Source organism: Herpailurus yagouaroundi, unplaced genomic scaffold (assembly GCF_014898765.1).
Source record: "Herpailurus yagouaroundi ecotype Mexico unplaced genomic scaffold, PumYag 213, whole genome shotgun sequence".
NCBI classification, from domain to species: domain Eukaryota; kingdom Metazoa; phylum Chordata; class Mammalia; order Carnivora; family Felidae; genus Herpailurus; species Herpailurus yagouaroundi.
This window is the reverse complement of record NW_024412444.1, coordinates 14,304,740-14,324,716: the sequence shown is the minus strand read 5'-3', so window position 1 is coordinate 14,324,716 and position 19,977 is coordinate 14,304,740. Positions and strand designations below refer to the sequence as shown.

At 45.5% G+C, this 19,977-nt stretch overlaps 1 long non-coding RNA gene across 1 annotated transcript in view; it reads left to right on the top strand.

Annotated features, from left to right (window-relative positions):
- The window catches only part of LOC121016843 (uncharacterized), a 67,364-nt gene extending 48,576 nt beyond the window's left edge, over positions 1-18,788 (top strand). The window contains exon 2 of the long non-coding RNA XR_005784489.1: positions 17,914-18,788. This is a non-coding gene — a long non-coding RNA (uncharacterized LOC121016843). The remainder of the gene's footprint in view (positions 1-17,913) is intronic.
- The last annotated feature ends 1,189 nt before the right edge of the window (positions 18,789-19,977 follow it).

Genomic DNA, 19,977 nt, shown 5'->3' with positions numbered 1-19,977 from the left:
CTCCATGAGACTCTGAGTCTTTGCCAGGGAAACTTAGGCCCCCAATTTGGCTTCCTAGCAACCAGCTCAAAAAGCGGGAAACAATCAGTCCCGTGAGTCACACGTCAGTTGGTCAGAAGCAGCTTAATAATTCCTGGAACTTAGACCAGAGAGAAATTTCTCCCACCAGGCTGCACAGACAGGACCCCTGTGGAATTCAGTGAGCAGAATCCTCAGCAACATCCTCCCAGAAGAAATGACAAATTCTTCCGCCTGTGTTTTATCACTTGTATCTGCCTGCGACATCATACCCTAGAAGAATTCAGCAAAAACTCCCTACAGGGATCAAAGGGAGGTATTTCACGTTCTCTATGCATTGCTGGTTTAACCAAGGCATAGATTAAGAGTATCTAGAGGAGTATATGGGCAAGCAGTCCTCCATAAACACTGTCTCTTCTCAGCTGAGCCCCTTCAGAAGTTTAATGTGTGTGCGTGCACGTTCTTTCCTGTGCTTTAGTGCAAGGGTAAGCAGTCATAGGCATTTGGAGAGAGCGTCAAGGTTTGGGAAAGGGCTTCAATCTCCCTTTTTGTGTTTGGGAGCTTTAAAAGGAGAAGCACCCAGGAGGAAGGGTGCATGGGCATGTGTGATGGGCAAAGGGTTGGAGGTGGAATGGTGGTAGTTGGGTCTCATGCTTCCCCAGGTGGGGACAGTCATCTTCCAACAGCAAGAACATCTGGCTCTTCGCGGTGGCCTCGAAGGGTGCCTGGGTCCATGAGTCTGCAGGCAGAGCAAGTTCCCAGGGTGTGCCACAGATCGTAATGGGTGCCTCACGAGCCCAGCTGGCTGGTGCCCCTCAGCCATCGGTGAGGGGCTGGAGGTCCTCATCTCAGCCTCCCTCCTACATGCAGGCCTCCTTCAAGGCCCTGGGTGTTCACCTGGTGCCCTGGCATGTGCTCCACAAGGACCACTAAAGCTGTCCTCCAGTGGCCCAGCACCGGCTCCTTAAAACCTCCTGAGGCCTTTATGGGATTTGGGATCTCCTCCAGGCTCCAGCAGTAGGCCACTCACATCCTTCCAGCGGCATTGTCCTTGTGCATGTCTGGCAGGAGGAGGAAATAACTGACATGTGTTCTTCCAAGAACTCTCCGATTCCCTCTCCACTCCTCAGGCACCGCCGTCCTTCTAAAACATAAATCTCACCACGCCGCCTCCCTGATGAAAAGCCACGCCCCTCAGGGGCAAGCTGCAGGTCTGCGTGTGCTGATCCAACCCTCGGCTGCTCTCCCGCCTCAACCCTCCTCAAGCTTCACCACTGCTGCTCTGCAGCTGCCCACGCTTTTCAGCTCCTTGAGCTTCTCATATTCTCCTTCTTCCTCCAGGCCCAGGTGTGTGCTATTCCTTCCTCCTGGAAAACTGTTTTTTAGCCTTGCATCCATTAGAATGCCTCTACCTGCTTCTATTGCAGGTTACAGCTCAGAAATTCATCTCTCTGGGGAGTGGTCCTGGAGGTGCTGGATGTTCCATAACATCCTTTGCTTTGTCCGACTATAGTGTTGTATTAACTAGGAAAATGCCAGCTGCAGAGACAAAACCTCCAAATCTCAGTGGCTTCATGCAATAGAATTTTCTCTCTCCCGCATCTAGCCATCCAGGGCAGGTGTTCCTGGCTGTTAGGCAGTTCTCTCCCGGGTGATTCAAGGCCCCAAGCTCTTTCCATATAAGATGGAAAGCCATATAAGATGGCTCTGCCATCTTCCGGAGGCTCTGAGTCCTCAGCGTCCAGCCGGGGCAGAAGGAGAAAGGGGGGCTCGAGAGCACATCTTCCCCTTAATGCCTTGATGCGAAGTCTCCCCGAGTCCTGTCCGCCCCATTCCGTTGGCATGAACATGGTGCTGCCTGGTTCCTGGGGGCAGCTGCTGTTCAGTGACGGTTGTAATACAGAGGGAGGGGCATGGCTTTTGGAGGGCACACAAGCTCCTGAGGCACTTGTTTTATGGCCCACGGCTCCACTAGACTCTGAGCTCAATGAAGGGGAAGAAGGTGATAGGCTTGCCCGCTGTTACGCCCTTGGCCGGCACCGTGCCTGCCACTTGGGTGCGGGGAGTGTCTGAGGGGTAGGAACAGTGAGTCAGTGCTCGGCTGGAGGAGGGACTGGGTCACGTCGACCAGCGTCCTCTCGACACTTCTCCCCCATACTGTGCGAGGGCCGGGGGCTCGAGGAGAGCCAGCAAGCAGTCAGGCCTCCCTTGCTGCCGCTGCCAGGCTAGCCCCTCCGAAGGCACCGCTTCCTTTCACAGAAAGGCGCTCATTGTGAGCAGAGAGGTTCCTAATCACAGGTGCCGGTAAAGGCACGAGCCTCCGCTCGGATGATGAAGCTTTCTGATTAAAGACTTGTTATTGCTACTTTATGGGGCAGAGAAAAAATGTGCTGCCGTTCGTACTGGCGCTGCAGCTCCGCGGCACATCTGGCACCTGCCTCCGAGTCCAAGGAGAGGGGTGGTGAATGCATTTCTGTCCTCTTTATAAGCCATCCATGTCTTTAGAGTGTCTCTTCAGTAGTCATTTTTTGTGTGTATCTTGGTGTGAGTGCATGATGGTAAGACGGCAATCACCTATCAGATTGTTTGGATAGAAAAGAAGGAATGAATAGACATGATGTCTAATTGATTTGTGAAATTGGGGAAATAGAATTCACTGTCTCAAGCAGTGTGGTTCTACTTCTGAAAATCCTCAGGTGGGAGACTAATGCCTTGGCTCGTGAAGCTGGGGCCTTCTGCTTTATGATTCGTGGCCCCGAAAAGTGACCTGAGGTAACGACCAGTGGAAACTCTGGACGCCCCATCCCCACAGTCCCATATGGGGAGGAAGTCTGGTCCTGCTCTCCCTGAGGCTCCCTTCTTCTAGTGAGTCTGGGAATCCCAGGGCTGACTCAGTTCAGGGGGATCAGTGTTCATTGCCTTTGGTGTCACTGCATTCAACTGAAAGTCCAGGGGTCCCGATGATAGAGTCCAGGACCTGTTACCCAATTGGCATATTGAATACTTCAAGCAGGAGAGCCACTCTGAGCTCTTCCCCTTTGCCCTTCATCCTGGAACCTTCATGTGAGAGGGGTACCCGGGGAAAAGGAGTGTCCTTGTCTCCGAAGGCCAAGGGATGCCAAGACGAATCCGAACAAACCCCCGGTTTACTGCACTTTATACTCCTTAAGCTATCATATTCCTTCACAACTGTCCACTTTTCATAAACCTGACATAAAAGTACAGTCTCACTGATGCTTAGGGGTTTCATTTCCTTGTGAAGGTGTTTGTGTCATGTAAAACTTACACCAGATACATTTGTGTGCTTTTCTCCTGCTAACCTGCCTTTGCCAGTTTACTTTTCAGACCCAGCAGGGGGCCCTCAGAGGGTCAAGGGAAACCTCTTCCCCCTGCACCAGGCAGCTCCTATCCATTGCAGGGGGTCTGGGGGGAGCGGGAGGGGGGTGGGCAAGCCGCATGGTGCTGTGTCTGGTGTTGCCAGTTTTCTCAGGGTTTGGGAAAGGAGGAAGCCTCTCCTCTCCTGGCCGGTGGTCCACTCAGCAGTGGGCGCTGCAGGCCAAGGAACCGGGAGTGAGGTTCCAACTCTCCAGGGAGACTCATGAGGGAGCGTAAGGCAAGCCCACAGCTGCAAACACCGCCTCCCTCCAGGGGGATATGGATGACATTCCTCAGGCACTCCTGGCTGCCCAAGAACAAAGGAAAACACAGAAAACAAATGGTTAACCTGCTAGAGTCCCCATCAGTTTACAAGATACCTGGGTAATATTATAAGAAAAAGGCAGTCTTATCAATAGCCTCATCTCCGGGAACTCCCTACTATCTTCAGGATCATGCTTTGCTAGAGGGAAAAAAGACCCTAGCTGGACAATAACTAAGCCTCCAGTAATCTGTAAATCGTCTTTAGCATATGGAAATCCTTTTAAGAAACTTCCTCTTGACTCTGCCTCCCCCAACTCCACAGTATATAACCAGACACCCTTCACAGCCTCAGTGTAGCTCTTTCTGCCCACCGCCCGAAACCCCATCAAGGCCATCCTGTTCGGTACAGTGAGGTCTCTGTCTCCAGGAGGGTCAGGGCAGTGCAGAACAGCCTTGCTTGAGGCCCACTCTGCTCAAGACCCCTGGACCTGGTTCTGTGGACCCTGAGGTCAAGTTGATGGTAATCTCCCTGTCCCTGCCTGGCCCTCAGGCCAGTGCTTACTATGTGCTAACTGCTAAATGCAGGCATTGTTTTAAGTCTTTTATATGGATTAGTTCACTTAATCACACATATGCTATAAAGCAGGCCTAATGTCATCTTCATTTTATGTAGGAGGAAATTAAGGCACAGAGAAAGTAATCGCCCCAAATTATGCAGTGTCTGGTTCGAACCTGTAGCACACACCCTGGTATCTTAGATGCTCTGTGGTGCTTCATTTACAACAAAAGTTGATTCTTAGAACACAAATGGACTCCAAAGCCACTGGACCTGCTGCTGTTGATGAGGGAGCATGTTGATGACAAAATACAGGCTAACAGCAACCCCCTCCCTCACCCCCCCCACCCCCCCAACCCCCCCCCCCCCCCCCCCCCACCCAGGTGGGACTTGTATGATATTCCTTGGACACTCCCAGCTACCTGAAAACAGGAAGGGACAAAAAACATATGAGGGTCTTCACCAGTCTACCAGAAAAAGGGAATCCCATCAGGTCCAGGAACTCCCTATAGTCTTAATGTTAATGCTTTGGTAGAGGGAAAAACACCCTTAGTTTGAAAATAGCTAGGCCTCCAGTAAGTCTTTAGCATGGGAAAGTCTCTTTGGAAACTCCCTCTTGACTTTATCTCCCCGGAGTCCATGAAAGTCACCACCATCCCCCACTTATGGTGCAGCTCTTCCTGCCCATGGGCCCTGTCCCAGTGCTTTAATAAAATCACCTTTTTGCACCAAAGACGTCTTCAAGAATACTTTCTTGGCCGTTGGCTCTGGACCCCAAGAACCCCCCATCACCCCAAAACTTCATCACTATCATTATGAAAAATGTAAACGATGAAGAAGTTGAAAAAATAAGGAGTAAATCCCCCCAACCCCTACTTAATCATCCCTCACCAGACGTGACCACTGACAACAGCTTGCTGTGTATCTTTCCAAACCTTTTCCCCAGCCTTTGACAAACACTCCCATAGGTTTCTACAAAACTGGAATCATTTCTCAAAACAAAGAGTGGAAACTGGTGGTGTGTTTTGCAGACAAGTTTTTTGTAAGTAAATTCAATCTACCGCACCTCTCTGTGTTTGTAATTTCACTTTAGTGAAAGTAGCAATCCTGCTGTGGACTGGATGTTTGTGTACTGCCCCCAAGTCTATATACTGAAACCCTAATCCCCAAAGTGATGGTGTTAGGAAGTGGGGCCTTTGGGAGGTGATTAGGTCACGAAGGCGGGTCCTCATGAATGAGATTAGTGCCTTTATGAAAGAGACCCCAGAGAGATTCCTCACCCCTTCCACTATGCGAAGACACAGTGAGATGAACCAGGAAGCAGACTCTCACCAGACACTAGTTGGCTGGCATCTTGATCTTGGGACTTCCAAACTTTCCTGAACTATGGGAGTAAAAGCGTACTGTTTAACCCACCCAGGCGGTGGTATTTTTGTTACAGAAGCCTGAAGGACCTGAAACAATCTCCCTCCATCTCTACAGCCTCTCAAGGCCCTGTGTGTTTCCTTTGTTATATTGGGTTGGCTGGTGTTTGGCTTTGAAATGAATGTACCAACAGATTGATTCCATCCGACACCCTGGGGATGGCTCATTAGCATATGAAAAGCCCTAATCTGAATCAACCCCTTAGGCCTGGTTAATAAGTGTAGGAAGATTAGAAGTAATGTTTGGTGAAATTAATGGTGGTTAGGGTCTGCCGCATGGGCTACACAATTGGGGGAATTCAGTGCAAAACAAAAATACAGGGCCCCTTGTTCAAAAAACAGGAAAAAGTGCCATTAAAGATACTGAGACATAATGCTTTTTCTTTCTTCCAGGGTTTCCTTCTTGACCTGTAATGTAGTTTTAAAAATTTCTTATTTAGCTCCATATTCCCTCAACAACAGGGCAACAGGGATACATGTGGAGGAGTGCAGACCCACACAGGCACCCAGGTGGGGGTGAGGGGTCTTCCTCTGGGATCCTGTTTGCTCACAGGGCCCACTGATTTCCAGTTTCCTGCCAATCTCTGTCTCAGGACACTGCCCAGCTGGGAGCCAGGCATGTGCTCTTTTCGTGGGCCCACTGCCTAGCTCACCCTGGGTAGGTGGCACCCAAGAGTATTGCAACTTCTGGCCAGCCAGGACATGCTAATTATCTGATTGAGCTGGACGCGGAGCTTGTGTCTGTGGCGCTGCCAACTTGGGGTTTGGACAGTCATGCCATGTTTCAACCAGAAACACTGCAGGCCACCTAAGCCAACCCCAACAATCTCCACACTCATGTCCTGGTCCCCAGTGGGGGCAAAGTGTGGCAACAGTCATGGAGTGGGACAAAGACTGGAGGAGGAGGCCGTATCAGGAGGAGGACAGAGAACCTGTCCTTGGGAGGCAGCAGGAGGCCAGACAGTGGTTCGGAGCCTCGGCATCTGCTGCATTGTCCCTGTACACTTCGCTTACAAAACACAAATTCAAAGATAAAAGTATTGGGAATTCAATAGGTGACTGTAGACCGTTAAGCCCAAGTGTGAGCTCTCCTCTGTGCCTGCCCTGTTGGCTTGCCTGTGAAGCTGGCCCTGAGGGCACACAATGGCTCAGGAGTGAGGGCCAGATTCCTGGCCTCGGCAGGGTAAGATGTGGGAAGTGGGAGGCCCAACCCCGGCAGCAGCACAGGGCTTCTGGGGTCCTGTTGCAAAGCCTGTAGATCTTTTCCTAAGTGTACTGGGTGTCTGTCTCTTCCAGCAAGGTGCTAGCCCCCATACCAGAGCAGAGAGGGGGCCCTCCTTGCCTGCCAATAGGCTGAGGACTTTTCCTGCTCCGTAATAAAATGTCTGCTCATGCGCAGAATTTGGTCTAGATTTGCTCTCACAGCAAGTTGGTAGCAGTGGGGTATACAGCACACCGACCTGCTTTAAGCACCCAGAGCTGCTGATATTCCCAAAAGGAACAGAGGCCAGTTTGCTGCATCGTTCTAGTCCTTCTCCCAATTGATGGTTACTTTATGTACTTTCTCGCTTACTTGGGTGTTGTCAGTCTGTCCTTTGTATTGTGACTGTCCTGAAGGCAGTGGCTTTGGTTCTTCCTCATTGTCTGCTTGGGGTTCAGCAAAATGTCTGGCCCTGACTATGTCTCTATACAGTGTTGAGGATCCTCTAGTGTGAAGCCAGGTAGTCAGATGCTCCATTTGTCATGGAAAGAAAGGAGGGGAAGCAGGTTTCACAGATGTCCTTAAGGACCATCCAACCTGCCAGTTGTCTGTTTGGTTATGTCTGTGAGTTCACGGCTAGTGTTGTCTTTAAGTTGTACTAAACTTTTAATATTCCAGGCAGAGGTCAAAAGAACTGCTGCTTCAATGTATAGAATTCTACTCCTTTCTTTCTTTTTTCGGACTTGAGTTTGTCTGAGATGGAACAACAAGGCTGACAAAGTTCTCTGTGCAATGATGGGGTACAGTGGCAGAATCCGAGATACAATGTCAAATAGACATCATATTGTGTCCTTTCCATTAAAAACAGCAACAACAACGTATTGGTACATGGTTAGCTTTTTTGAATTCAGAACCCTTCCATAAAGTAGGAATAATGACATTCTTTTTGTGGGGAGATTAAATAAGGTCATGTACATTAAGCTATCGGTCAAGGTCATGTACATTAAGCTATCGGTCCAGGTCCTGGCACAGAAGAGGCAATCTGTATGCAGAGCAGCTAATACCATCTTTGGCCCAAGAAAAACTGTAATGTGGCATTTGACTTGTATTTTCCATTAGTTACTCTCTTGCTCGCATTACTGATATTAACATCACAGATGTAGAGCGGGAAAATAAGCTATAATGTTAGCAGCCTAAGACGAGATGTTTTTCTCCCTTATCCTACAAGTCTGGATTAGGTGGACTGAGTACTCTGCTCCACATCACCATCATCCTTACTCTGAGACCCAGGCTGGTAGAACTTGGCTGGTTGCTATGGCAGAGGGAGCTCTGGAGGGTCTCAAATCAGCACCCAGTGCCGATGACATGCCTCATTTCTGCTCACAGCTCATTGGCCAAAACTGGTCGTGTGTTTCTACTCAATTGCAGGAGACCAAGAAGTATAATCTCACCATGTGCTCAGAAGGGGGAGAACCAGAATATTCAGTGAGCAGTGTTAATGACAAGTGTGTAATAAAAACCACTGTTTATCAAGTGCTTCTGCAGAGGATTGAATGTTTGCGTCCCACCCTCAACACCCGATTCATGTGTAGAAACCTAATCTAATAATGGTATTAAGAGATGGGGACTTTGGGGAGGCAATTAAGTCCTTAGGTATTAGGGTAGAGCCCTCATGAATGGGATTAGTGCGCTTATCAAAGAGACTCTAGAGAGCTCTCTTGGCCCTTCTGCCATGTGAGGTCACAGTGAGAAGATGGCCATCTAAGGAGCATGAAGCAGGTTCTCATTAGACATTGGATCTGCTGGTACCTTTATCTTGAACTTACCAGGCTCCAGGACTGTGAGGAATAAAAATGTTTGTCCCTCAAGCCAACCAGTTGGTGTTCTCTTACAGCAGCCAGAACTAAGACAGCCTCCTCTGTGCCAGACACTGTACTATGAACTTTACACATACAGAACCACAGATTCCCCAAGAATTTTTTCCCCTAATATATATTTATTTTTGAGAGAGAGACAGAGCACGAGCAGGGGAGAGACACAGAGAGAGGGAGACACAGAATCTGAAGCAGGCTCCAGGCTCTGTGCTGTCAGGACAGAGCCTGATGTGGGGCTCGAACTCACACCGTGGGGTCATGACTTGAGCTGAAGCCAGACACACAACCAACTGAGCCCCCCAGGTACCCCGCTTCATTTCTCGTGCTCTGTATCAATCCGGGGTACCTGAGGGAGCAAAGCTCCCTTTGCCCAGCGGTCTCTGCTGACATAGGGTGGAGCTTCCTTGCTGTGTCTGGCTCAGGGAGCTTACATCTCAAGGGTAACTTGTCTCCAGTAATGTCCTTTCCCTGTGAGATGTTCCACCGAGAACTAAAATACTAGAAGGCTGGAAACTGAGACCATTTGCTTCCTGCTCACTGGAACTTAAGACCCTAGAAGGGTTACCCTCTGCCCTTGAGAGCAGCTTTTCGGATTTTAATTCTCACTTGTGCTTTTGGAACACTTCGTGGTTGACAGAGCTTTCTCGCTAGCATCCAGGAGTTGAGAGAAGGAGGCAGTATCAGGAGTGGCACAAGCTTTGTTCAGACGACTGAATAAGTCAGCCAGGCCCTAAGAGTCAGGCACTAGTGACCGGATGGTGTTCTGCCCCTCCCTCCTTGCACACGTAACACCTGAAGGCCTCTTCTGGTGGGGTATTTTAAATGCAGCTAAGGAAGCTTCCAAGGGAAAATTCCTCCTCTTAAGGTTTACTGTGTTCCCTCATCTATGGTCATTCTGGTTCCTTAGGATGTAATACAATTGTGATCTGCTTTGCAGAAAAAAGATTATTCTATTTAAGTGTCAAATTTACAAAAGAATTAAATTAGGAATTGATTTTAAGAAGACTCACCACAAGCTTGCTTTAAACAGAAAGGTACCTTGGAGGCATTTCAAATGATTTAATTTGCACACAACCCTTCAGGAAGATCTAAGGTGTAGAGAGGAAGGTAGACAAGTGTGATTTGTGTGGGCATAAATGCGTGTGCTGCTTCTAAACCCTGTACATATTTCTGTGATTCCATCTATCGTACTCTGTACGTCGTGAGCATTTGTTTTCGTGTCTGTTATTACCATTATAATGTGAGTCTGTTGCTGGCAGGGAGCACACCTTAATCATCTGTATATCTCCAGTACCCCGTAGGGTGGTTGACAGTGGGATTCATGTCTTATTTTCTTTCTATCCTTGGCACCTGGCTTAGGGACTAGCATTTGGGGGCATTGAGAAAATATTTGTTGAATTGAAATAGCTGACTATACGTTTCCTTCTTTGGAAATAGCGCAGATTGTTTGCACTTATCAAAATCCTCTTGTTAGTATGGCCCATTACAACCATTACTGTATTTAATGTTCCCAGCCATTGGCCACCTGTAGGAACTCTGGCTTCCCACTGATGAGTTCATTTTTTGAATGCCTCTCATATGCCAGGCACCGAGCTAGTAGCTGGAGATACAGTGAGCAAGTCAGATGGGGGTTTCTGAACTTGTGGTGCTTCATGGTCAAGGCCAGGCAGAGGAAAAAGAAGTGACAACAGTGTGGTGAGTACCTCTAGGGTGGAACGTAGGACAAAAGAGCAGAAGTGGTGTCTAAGCTAAGATTTGAAGGGCAAGGAGGCATGAGTCAGACGATACGGATGGGAAAGAGGTTCCAGGCGCAAGGAACCAAAATGAGGTAGAGCCAGAGCCTAGGGAGAAAGGCACAGAGAGGGGAGAGGCAGCAATGGAGGTTGGCCAGGACGGGTTGGGAGAAGCCATGTTCCCTGGGTGGTAGAGTTTGGAATGGATACTGAGGAGGGGAGGGGAAGGATGAAAGGTGGCTCTGACCACAGCATGGAGGATGATTTGGGGAGACCAACACCTAGGTCAGTTTGGACTTATAATGTCCAAGGGAGTATTTTCTTGTGGAAAGGAATGAAGACCAACCAAATGAGAAGGAGCAAAGGCTATTTATTCAGAGCTTGCTATACAAGGGAATCAGACACTGTCACTTGCTTTTGGGCAGAGACTCAATGGCAGGCAGAGTGGGAAAAAGGGGAAGGCTTTAGATGTGTCCTGAGCAGCCATAATTGGCATGGGGAGCTGTAGGCAGACCAACCAGAAGTGGGGCATTCTATGTGTTTAGTTAGGGGTACATATTTGGTTTATTCCAGTTGGTCCCATGTTGGAAGCAGGGACAACAATTAGGAAAGCTGTCAGTGATTCATCAAGTCCTGACCATTTTGGGTTGACTGTTATGAAAGTTATTGTTTGGCTTCTTGGATTATTACTAGAGATAGCAGTTGGACCTCCTAAAAGTCTCACAGGCTGGTCTCCTGGACTGGTTATTTCAGAGAAGGGGTTCATTTTGTGGGCAGCTTGCGGCAGGTTGTGGGTCACCGTTCTATTTTTATGAAAACATATGTATTTTTATAGAGTGTGAACATCATCCATATATAGAGTGTCTTGTAATCTTCAGGGAGAACTATTTACAGTTGCAGGTATTTAAATTAGAGCTGCAAACAAGAGCAATCACTTTCTTTAATGTGTATTAAATTCCCCTAAACATTTATCCCTAATTATACCATTAGCCAATTAAATGGTCTTAAACACATTATAGCACATGTATAGATTTGTTTAATATATCTGACTTCTTTCAAGCTCTGCAAATGCCTGGTTGGGAAGATTGATAACCCTCACAGGCAATAGGCTTCTTAAGCATTGAAGCATTTCTTGCAAATATAATAAATCAAAATTCTTAAGTATCACAAGCCATATTATTTTAAATATTCTAAAAACTTATACCAACCTGGTCAAATTTGAGTACATCTTTTGAAAGTTTTTTTAAAAGTCCCACATCTGCAATAAATCACATGGGTTCACCAATATGCTCTATCAACCGTTGCTTGTTTTAAAAAAAACAAAGGTACACAGATTGTCCTGAGAATTACAGATCTTAGTCCTCTTAGTTAACAGTATTAAATTATAAGTTTAAGGTACTTCTTTCGAAACCACCTCAGTTTGTAAAGTCACTTACCCAAGTTAGTTAAGAGGAGCAACTTTACCACCCACCGTAGGCAGGCTGGGGGTGCTAGGTCAAAAAAATTAGGATCAAAACGCTGTTGCTTCTCAATCACCAGGACCTGGTGCTACCTACCGTCTACCATGGCACTGGGGAACACACTGGGCCCTTTCTTACAGTCAGTTTCTGACTTCCCTTGGTGGAGGCCTTCCATGACCGTACCTTCCACTGGGATTTATTACAACCCACTGCATTCCATTTCCTTTGGGAGGCTTTCACCATTGTTCGTTATTCCCCTTTGCTTCCTTTAACTCATTACCTGTATAGTGGCTACTTGGTCACCACGTGACTGGATTAAATTATACTCTCAACCGTCCCATTGGATTCTGAATTCCTTGTATGTTTTCCTTGGCAGCCTCTCCGGGGAGTCAGGTTAGGAGGCTGTCCTGGTCAGAGGTAGGTGGGTGACCTGGATGTGAGGATGGAGGCAATCTCAGAAGTACTTAGGCTGAGAAAAAGTAAGATTTAATGACAGATTAGATATTGGGGAAGAGGGTATTGAGGGGAAGGGAAGGAACCAGAGATGCTACACAGATTTCTGGTTTGAGCAACTTGGTAGAAATATGTTAAAAATCTCTGACCACTTCTTAAAAATTAACTCCTTATGTTAAGACTGATATAATTACCTAAACATGTGGTGATTTGTAAACAGGCAGAAGCTAGAGGCAGTGAGATGGGCAGAGATACCCACACTGGAAGTCAGGAAACCAGATTCGTTTCCCACTGTGGCCACTGGCTTTCTGGTTGCCTGCTGGACAGATCCTGTCTCCTCCCCAGGCCTCCCTTCTCTTGAATAAACACATACATTACAAGTCTGAGTCCTATTAGCTTCAAAACACATACATTTGCCAAATGAAAGAGTTGGATTAGGCAAAGTTTCATAAGCTTCTTTGATAATTTGATGAACACTGAGGACCCTCTCCCTAGGAAAATGCATGAAGCGTTCACACACCCTTTCATGGAGTTTACCCCTTCTTCTTATGCTCAACACTCATGGATTAAATGGTCTCCAAAGCTCTTTTTCACGCTCTTAAATTGTCTGATTTTATGATTCTGCGAACAAAGGCATGCCTCTTCAGCATTTTAAATCACCTTATCTCTTCCAAAGAAACAAGGATAAAAATGGTGCTGCCTTTCTTAGCTGCTGTGTTCTTTCTTTCCCCCTTTGAATTAGCCGATCATCTATTTAGAGTGGAGTCCCTGGGGCAAAGGCTGTCTCTGTCTTTGTATTTGTTCCAGCAGATAGAATGCAGTTGGATGCTCAACAATGTCTAATTATAATAATATGGTTTGTGGTATAATGTCATCTTTAAGCCTTGATAAATTTAGCACAGATTCTTAATATCTTAAAAACCTGTACAAAATAGATTGACAACATGTAAGGGAATTTATAAGCCAACTTGTGTTTCCATGTTACAATGTAGGGTTAATGAAATATCCCCAGGAGTTTATCTCTAAGAACCCATGTCTCACAGAGTATCAGAATATATGAGAATATATATACACACACAGAGAGAGAATATATATTCATGAATTATATATTGAATATATTTTCATGAATTATTTGAAGTTATCAAGATTGATCATTAGACTTACTATTCTTTAAGACTCTTTGATAGTCAAGGTTAGCTTTCTATATACTACCTGGAACCCTAATGGAAAGATTTGGCTTCGATAGTGATATTTTCTTTCTTTTCTTTTTTTTTATTTTTAAAAATGTTTATTTTTGAGAGAGAGAGAGAGAGAGAGAGAGAGAGAGAGAGACAGCATGAGCGGGGGAGGGGCAGAAAGAGAGAGGGAGACACAGAATCTGAAGCAGGCTCCAGGCTCTGAGCTGTCAGCACAGAGCTCAACGTGGGGCTTGAACTCAGAAGCGGTGAGATCATGTCCTGAGCTGAAGTTGGATGCTTAACTGAATGAGCCACCTAGGTGCCCCAGATAATGATATTTTCTAATTGGCTGAGGATTTACCCCTTGAAATACTAAATCTTTTCTTTTCCTCTAGCCATTTTACAGAGATATCTTTGTGAAATGTGCTATATACTTAAGTGCCTTCTTAAACATATTATCTGGAACATAGCCCCCCAGTAGCATTGATTATTATATCATGTGACAGTCTTTAATAATCTGTTGGTTTAGGTAATCTTATTACCTGTTGAAATATATGCAGAATTGTTTGCCCTGGACTACATATTTTTAGTTATTTTTTTTTTAATGTATGTTTGTTTATTTTTGAGAGAGAGTGTGTGAGCAGGGAAGGGGCAGAGAGAGGAAGAGAGAGAAAATCCCAAGCAGGCTCTGCACTGTTAGCACAGAGCCTGAGGCTGGATCTCAGGAACTGTGAGATCACGACCTGAGCCAAAACCGAGGGTCAGACGCTTAACCTACTGACCACCTGGGCACTGCCAGATTTTTAGTTTTGTTAGTTACACAGGCACTACTTCAGAGAGACAAGTTCTGTAAGGTTTGTTAAGAGAAGTGCTGGTCCCCAGCCTGCCTTGCCCCCATCAGCCCTCTGCCACAGGGAAGCACTTTTAAATGTTTTAGCCGACTTAAAAATTTCCTTCCATATCTGTAAATAACATGGTGTGTGCTACTTGTTTATTTTTCTCTTTTCAGCTCTATTGATTTTCCACTATGGAAGATGAGGACTTAACTCTTGCTTTTTCTCCCATCCCTACCACACATGCTCACTTTCCATCCTCCAAAGATAATTCATCATAATTTCAGCTAAATCAACATTCAGTGTTTACATTATTTTGACTCTATATGCTATTCACAGCTCAACCATGGAGAAAACAATAATTACTTTTCCTTTCCTGCACAATTTTGTTTTCTTTCAAGTCAATAATTGTCTTTTTTAAAAATTTGCTTCAGTTTTCTGTGTATTTATTTCTGATTCAACCCATTGTCTAAATTAGTGCTTCTCAAACTATCTGTGTTGAAGGACTAGCTTTTTTTTTTTTTCCCACTTTCTAATCTGTTACAGATAGATACTTTTATGATATTAAAAAAAGTACATTTCTGGGACAGTTTGTGTATAGCACCAGTCCATCAACAGTACTTTAACACTGAAAGATCTCCTATTATTATATATAAACACATTGAGCATTCTGTCAGTTTTGTCTTTTTTTTAATGTTTGTTTTTTTTATTTTGAGAGCGAGAGAGAGCACAAGCATTCTGTCAGTTTTGTCTTTTTTTTTTTTTTTTAGTTTGTTTTTTCTTATTTTGAGAAAGAGAGCACAAGCAGGGGAGGGGCAGAGAGAGGGGGAGAGAGAAAAATCCCAAGCAGGCTCCACGCTGTTAGTGCAGAGCCTGACACAGGGCTCAACCCCACGAAACATGAGATCATGACCTGAGTAGAAATCAAGAGTTGGATGCTCAACCGACTGAGCCACCCAGGTGCCCCAGTTCTGTCTTCTTGAAGAAGCCTCTTCAGAGCCTTCCGACTTGCCCGTCTGGACTGATTGACTGCCTTCTGTTTACCGGGTATTCGGCTGTTCCAAGGGTCCGAGTTCTCCTCCTTAAGCTTCAGGCTTCCCTTTGCCTCTCTTTTATTCTGGTTCCCATGTCTTCCTCATACTTGATTTACTCCTTCGTTTTTATGGAGCATATCCTCCAATAGTTTCCTGGAAAAGGGTGTGTGAAAAATAAAATTTTCTGAGAGTTCAAATGTCAAAAACTGGGGAAGTTTTCATTTTACTCTCCAGACCACTTATTTGGCTGAGTATGGAATTCTCGGTTGGATCTCATTTTTCCTCAGCTTTCTTGTCTTCCAGCTCCCAGTGTTGTTGTAGAGAGGCCTAAAACCATGCTGCTTGCAGAACCCTTTTAGACGCCCTGTTTTGATTTGTGGAAGCTTGGAAGATGCTTCACATGACCTGGGTTTACTTGTGTTCATTATGGCGGGCACTTGGTGAAGTGTTTTAGTTCTAGGAAATGTTCTTGCATGATTCCTTCATTTTCTCTTCCTGGAAATTCTATTATTTGGATGGTGGACCTGCTAGAAAGCTCTGTCATGTGGGGATTCTGCATGTAAACAGACTTCGTTCTCTCCTTTCCCCACTGCTGACTTAGGAATCAGCATTCTCCTGGCTGCTGATGACCTGGCCTCCTCTGGCTTCCCAAATGACGTGTGATTGCCTCCTCTTCCGTTCTCCAAATCCCGTAGTAATTTTTTTTTTTTTTTTTTAATGATAATTTTAGTAGGGTCTCAGACGGAAGCAAAATTAGACAGGTGTGTTCACTTGGCCATCTTTAACCCAGTACCTGGTGTCTGCTTTCTAAATACCGGTATCTGTTCTGCATTGTGCTCCGGCTGCCCACTGTGCTTTCCCTTCAGCCCAGGAATGTATTTGTTGAGGATGTAGCTGTTGGCTTTCAAAGGCCTCGGAACCAGCCCCACTCACATCACTTACCAGCTGTGTGACTTTGGCCAAATCACTTCACCTTCAGAAATTCACTTTCTTCATCTGTCTGATGGGATGAATAATACGATCTACCCCATGTGATTGTAGTGAGAACTGGAGATCTGGACACAGCACCCAGAACAAGGTCGCCACTCCATAAATGGCAGCCGGTATTGCGACTGCCGCTAAGGCTTGACCCTTCTCCCTTCCTCCTCTCTATTACAAATAGCCTGTGAACTAGAAAATTGAACTGCCATTCATGTTAGACTGAAATAAGACTCCCAAGGGGGGCTCTCCTAAGGTATAAGGGAAAATGTGATTTCGTGGACTTGGTGGCATCTAGTTTGGCTGCCTAGAGACTCAGATATTGGCTTGAACTATTCTCCCCAGATCAGCCAGGATCCTCTCTCCCAAATGCAAATCTCCTGAGCCTTCATGATGTATGGCAACTCTGTGCAAGGTGGCCGGATGTCTTCCCCCTCCCCAACTTGTGGTTCACAGGTGCTACATCCTTATCCCCCAAGTTCCACTTGTCAGCCCTGTAGCCCCCACAGCCAATCCTGCCCTTCCTGCAAGAATTAGATCAGCTTTCACCCTTTTCTTGGAGCTTTTCCTGGCCACCCCCCTGTTTGCCGTTTCTCCGACCCCACTTGGGGTCAGTGAGTTTTCTGTGCCGCATCATATCCGTCACACCTCCATCACTTTTGTGACTCTCACTTACAAAATTGTAAGTGCCATGTGGATAGACAATGTGACTTTCTTATTATCTCATTCTTGACATCCAACATGGTGCTGGTGCATCTTAAGTGTGTATAATTTTTGAAGTAAAATAATATTTGTTGAGCGAATGAAGGAGTGAAAAGATCTCATATAATAGTTGGGCTTGCATCTACTTAAAAGAATGAAATCCTTGAATCAAGGAACTTTAAAATGTAATTCTCTTTGCAAGGCTTCAGAGTTTAAAACCTCCCCCCAAATAACAGTCTTCACTTGGCATTGCCCTTAAAAGCCCTGAGTCGTGAAATCTTTTGGGTAGTGAACTTGTGATTCAGGTGCTCTGAATGCTCTGATCCTCCTCTTCATGCTCAGTAGCTGCCCAATGCAGCCAGCACGAGAGCAGTCACCCTGTTACAATTGTCCAAAGCAGACACAGGCAGCTTTGTAACCTCCCTAATCGGCCCAGCAGTAATATTTCAGTCACATTTCTGGGTGCTCATTGCCCTTCCTAAAATACAAATGATCTGCATGCTGCTTCTAGCCAAATTAAGACGGGGCAAGCTTTACATGTCTAATGAAGGAACAGCTCAAAAGATTAGGAACAAAGCATTTCGGTCACACCAACATGCACCACAGACATGTGAGGGCAGGGAGTTCTCTGTTCATCCACCAATAGGTTCTGTCAGCCCCGGCTTTTATCCTGGTTGCTCCTGAAGGAATCTGGATTAACATAATGAGGGTGCTTATGAACTGGCTCATTATCATTTTAGAAAACTTCGGGGCCGAATAAAATACCAGACTTTATGTTCAAGCTGTACTACCGACAGACATTTATTTAATGAACTATTTTCCGCTTACAGATGGAGGTTGAAGAAGTACTCACATGTTCTAAATGTCAGCCTACATCTTTAGACTTGGAGGGCGGAAGAAAAGATAAAACATGGCGCTCTGAACTTCGTTATGTTATCCCAAACACGGGCATCCAGCTTCTGGTAGCATATCATTATTTCTCTCTTGGCCTCTCTGATGGAGAAGTAGCCAAGACAGGGATTCTGCATATGGAGGCAGCTCCTGAAGCAATTCACCAATCAGAGTGTCTGGTTAGGACTGTAATTTCAGATGTAAATAATAACAAGTAAGTCTCTGGATTTCAGGTGAGAACTGCACTCTTCGAAGATGGCTTCTGTCTGTGGCTGTAGTTAGGAAGTTGGACACTTTTGAATTGCATCAATTTTGTATCCTTGGTAAAATTTTCATCTCTCAACATGCGTTCCTGTTTTAGCAGAAGAAAGCGAAGACCCATCCATAGCAGTCTTTTAGGAAGGTCAGAGGAAATCGGCACAGCAAGATGAAAATTGCAAAATTGACATTGAGGAACAAGTGATCGTGTTAAACAGCCTTATCATTATTAAATGGAATAAAAAGTCATTAAATGCATATGAACCCAAAGCAAAATTGATCAGAAGAGTTAATCACCCTCATCAAGTTACATTTCTGGAAGTGCCCTCTGGGTGTAAGTTATCACTGCTTTTGGACACTAGCTGTTCATCTCTTCAAGGGCAGCGCACTCAGAGCTTGGGAGCAGCCCTGGTCTTCGGTTGGGGCTCAGGAGGAGGACAGGGAGAAGGATCCTTGGCCATATGGATTCCATTTTTGCTGCGCAAGACGTCAGTGGTTCCACTGACTCCAACCAATTTGGACCCATAGATATGTTAAAAAATAATCTGTATTTAAAGGGCATTTATTCTCATCTGCGGAGATGTGACATGTCTTTGTATTCCAGGTAAATTAGATTTAGTTGTTTAGTGCTTTGAGCCACGTGCAGTCAGGGAGCTTTATTGAATAACGACGTTGATTGATTCACAATCCCTTGGCCGCAGGAAAGGCACAAGAGAGAGCTAATGATAGCCAGCCAAGTGTGTCCATCCCACTCACTGCCGCCCCGGGCAAGAACCAGCGGACTGTGGATCCTACTGTCCTCGAGCCATCCAAAGTCCCCAGACTTGTCCTGATGTTGCTTTGCTTTTGCTCGTCACATAAACTGGACCTACAGAGAAGCATTATGTCTTATACGTTTCAAATACAGTCCTCTACTGTTGCAGAAAACTGAGGAAATAGTTACTGTGTATCCATTGCCCATTCTGTCCAGGCACGTCCTAGTCATTTTGTCTAATTGAAACCAAATTTTCACATCCTCAAGATAGATTTTATTATTCCCATTTTACAGATGAGGAAGCTTGTGCTCAAAGAGGTGAAGTGACTTGCCCACAATCTAGTAAGTGGTGCAGCAAGGGTTTAAGCCCAGATCTGTGTGATTTCAAGGACATTCTCTTTCTACACTGAATCAACAAAAGATTGTGTGGGTGTGAGTGTGCAGTGTGTCTGTATTTATGTCTACATAAAATTGGGGCCATACTTTATGTATGGAGAAAGTCTAGATTTCTCAAAAAGTCAAGCATGGAATTAGGATATGACCCAGCAATTCCACTCCTGGGTATAGACCTCAAAGAACTGAAAATAGGAACTCAGATACTTGTATACCAATGTTCATTGTAACATTATTCACAGAGGCCAAAAGGTAGAAACAACCCAAATGGTCACTGATGGATGAATGGATAAACAAAATATGGTTACACATGCAATGTAATACTATCCAGCTTTAAAAAAGGGGTGAAGTTCTGGCACATACTACTACCGGATGAAGCTTAAAGACATTATGCTAAGTGCAAGAAGTCAGTCACAAAAGGAAAATACTGTATGATTCCACTTTTATGAGTTATCCAGAACAGACAAATTCATAGAGACAGAAAGTAGAATGAGGTTACCAGGGGAGGGAGACTAGGGAATTGGGTTCCAGTCCCTAGGGATTGGACTACTGGATTGGGTTCCAGTATTTACATTCTGAGTCTTGAAAAAGTTTTAGA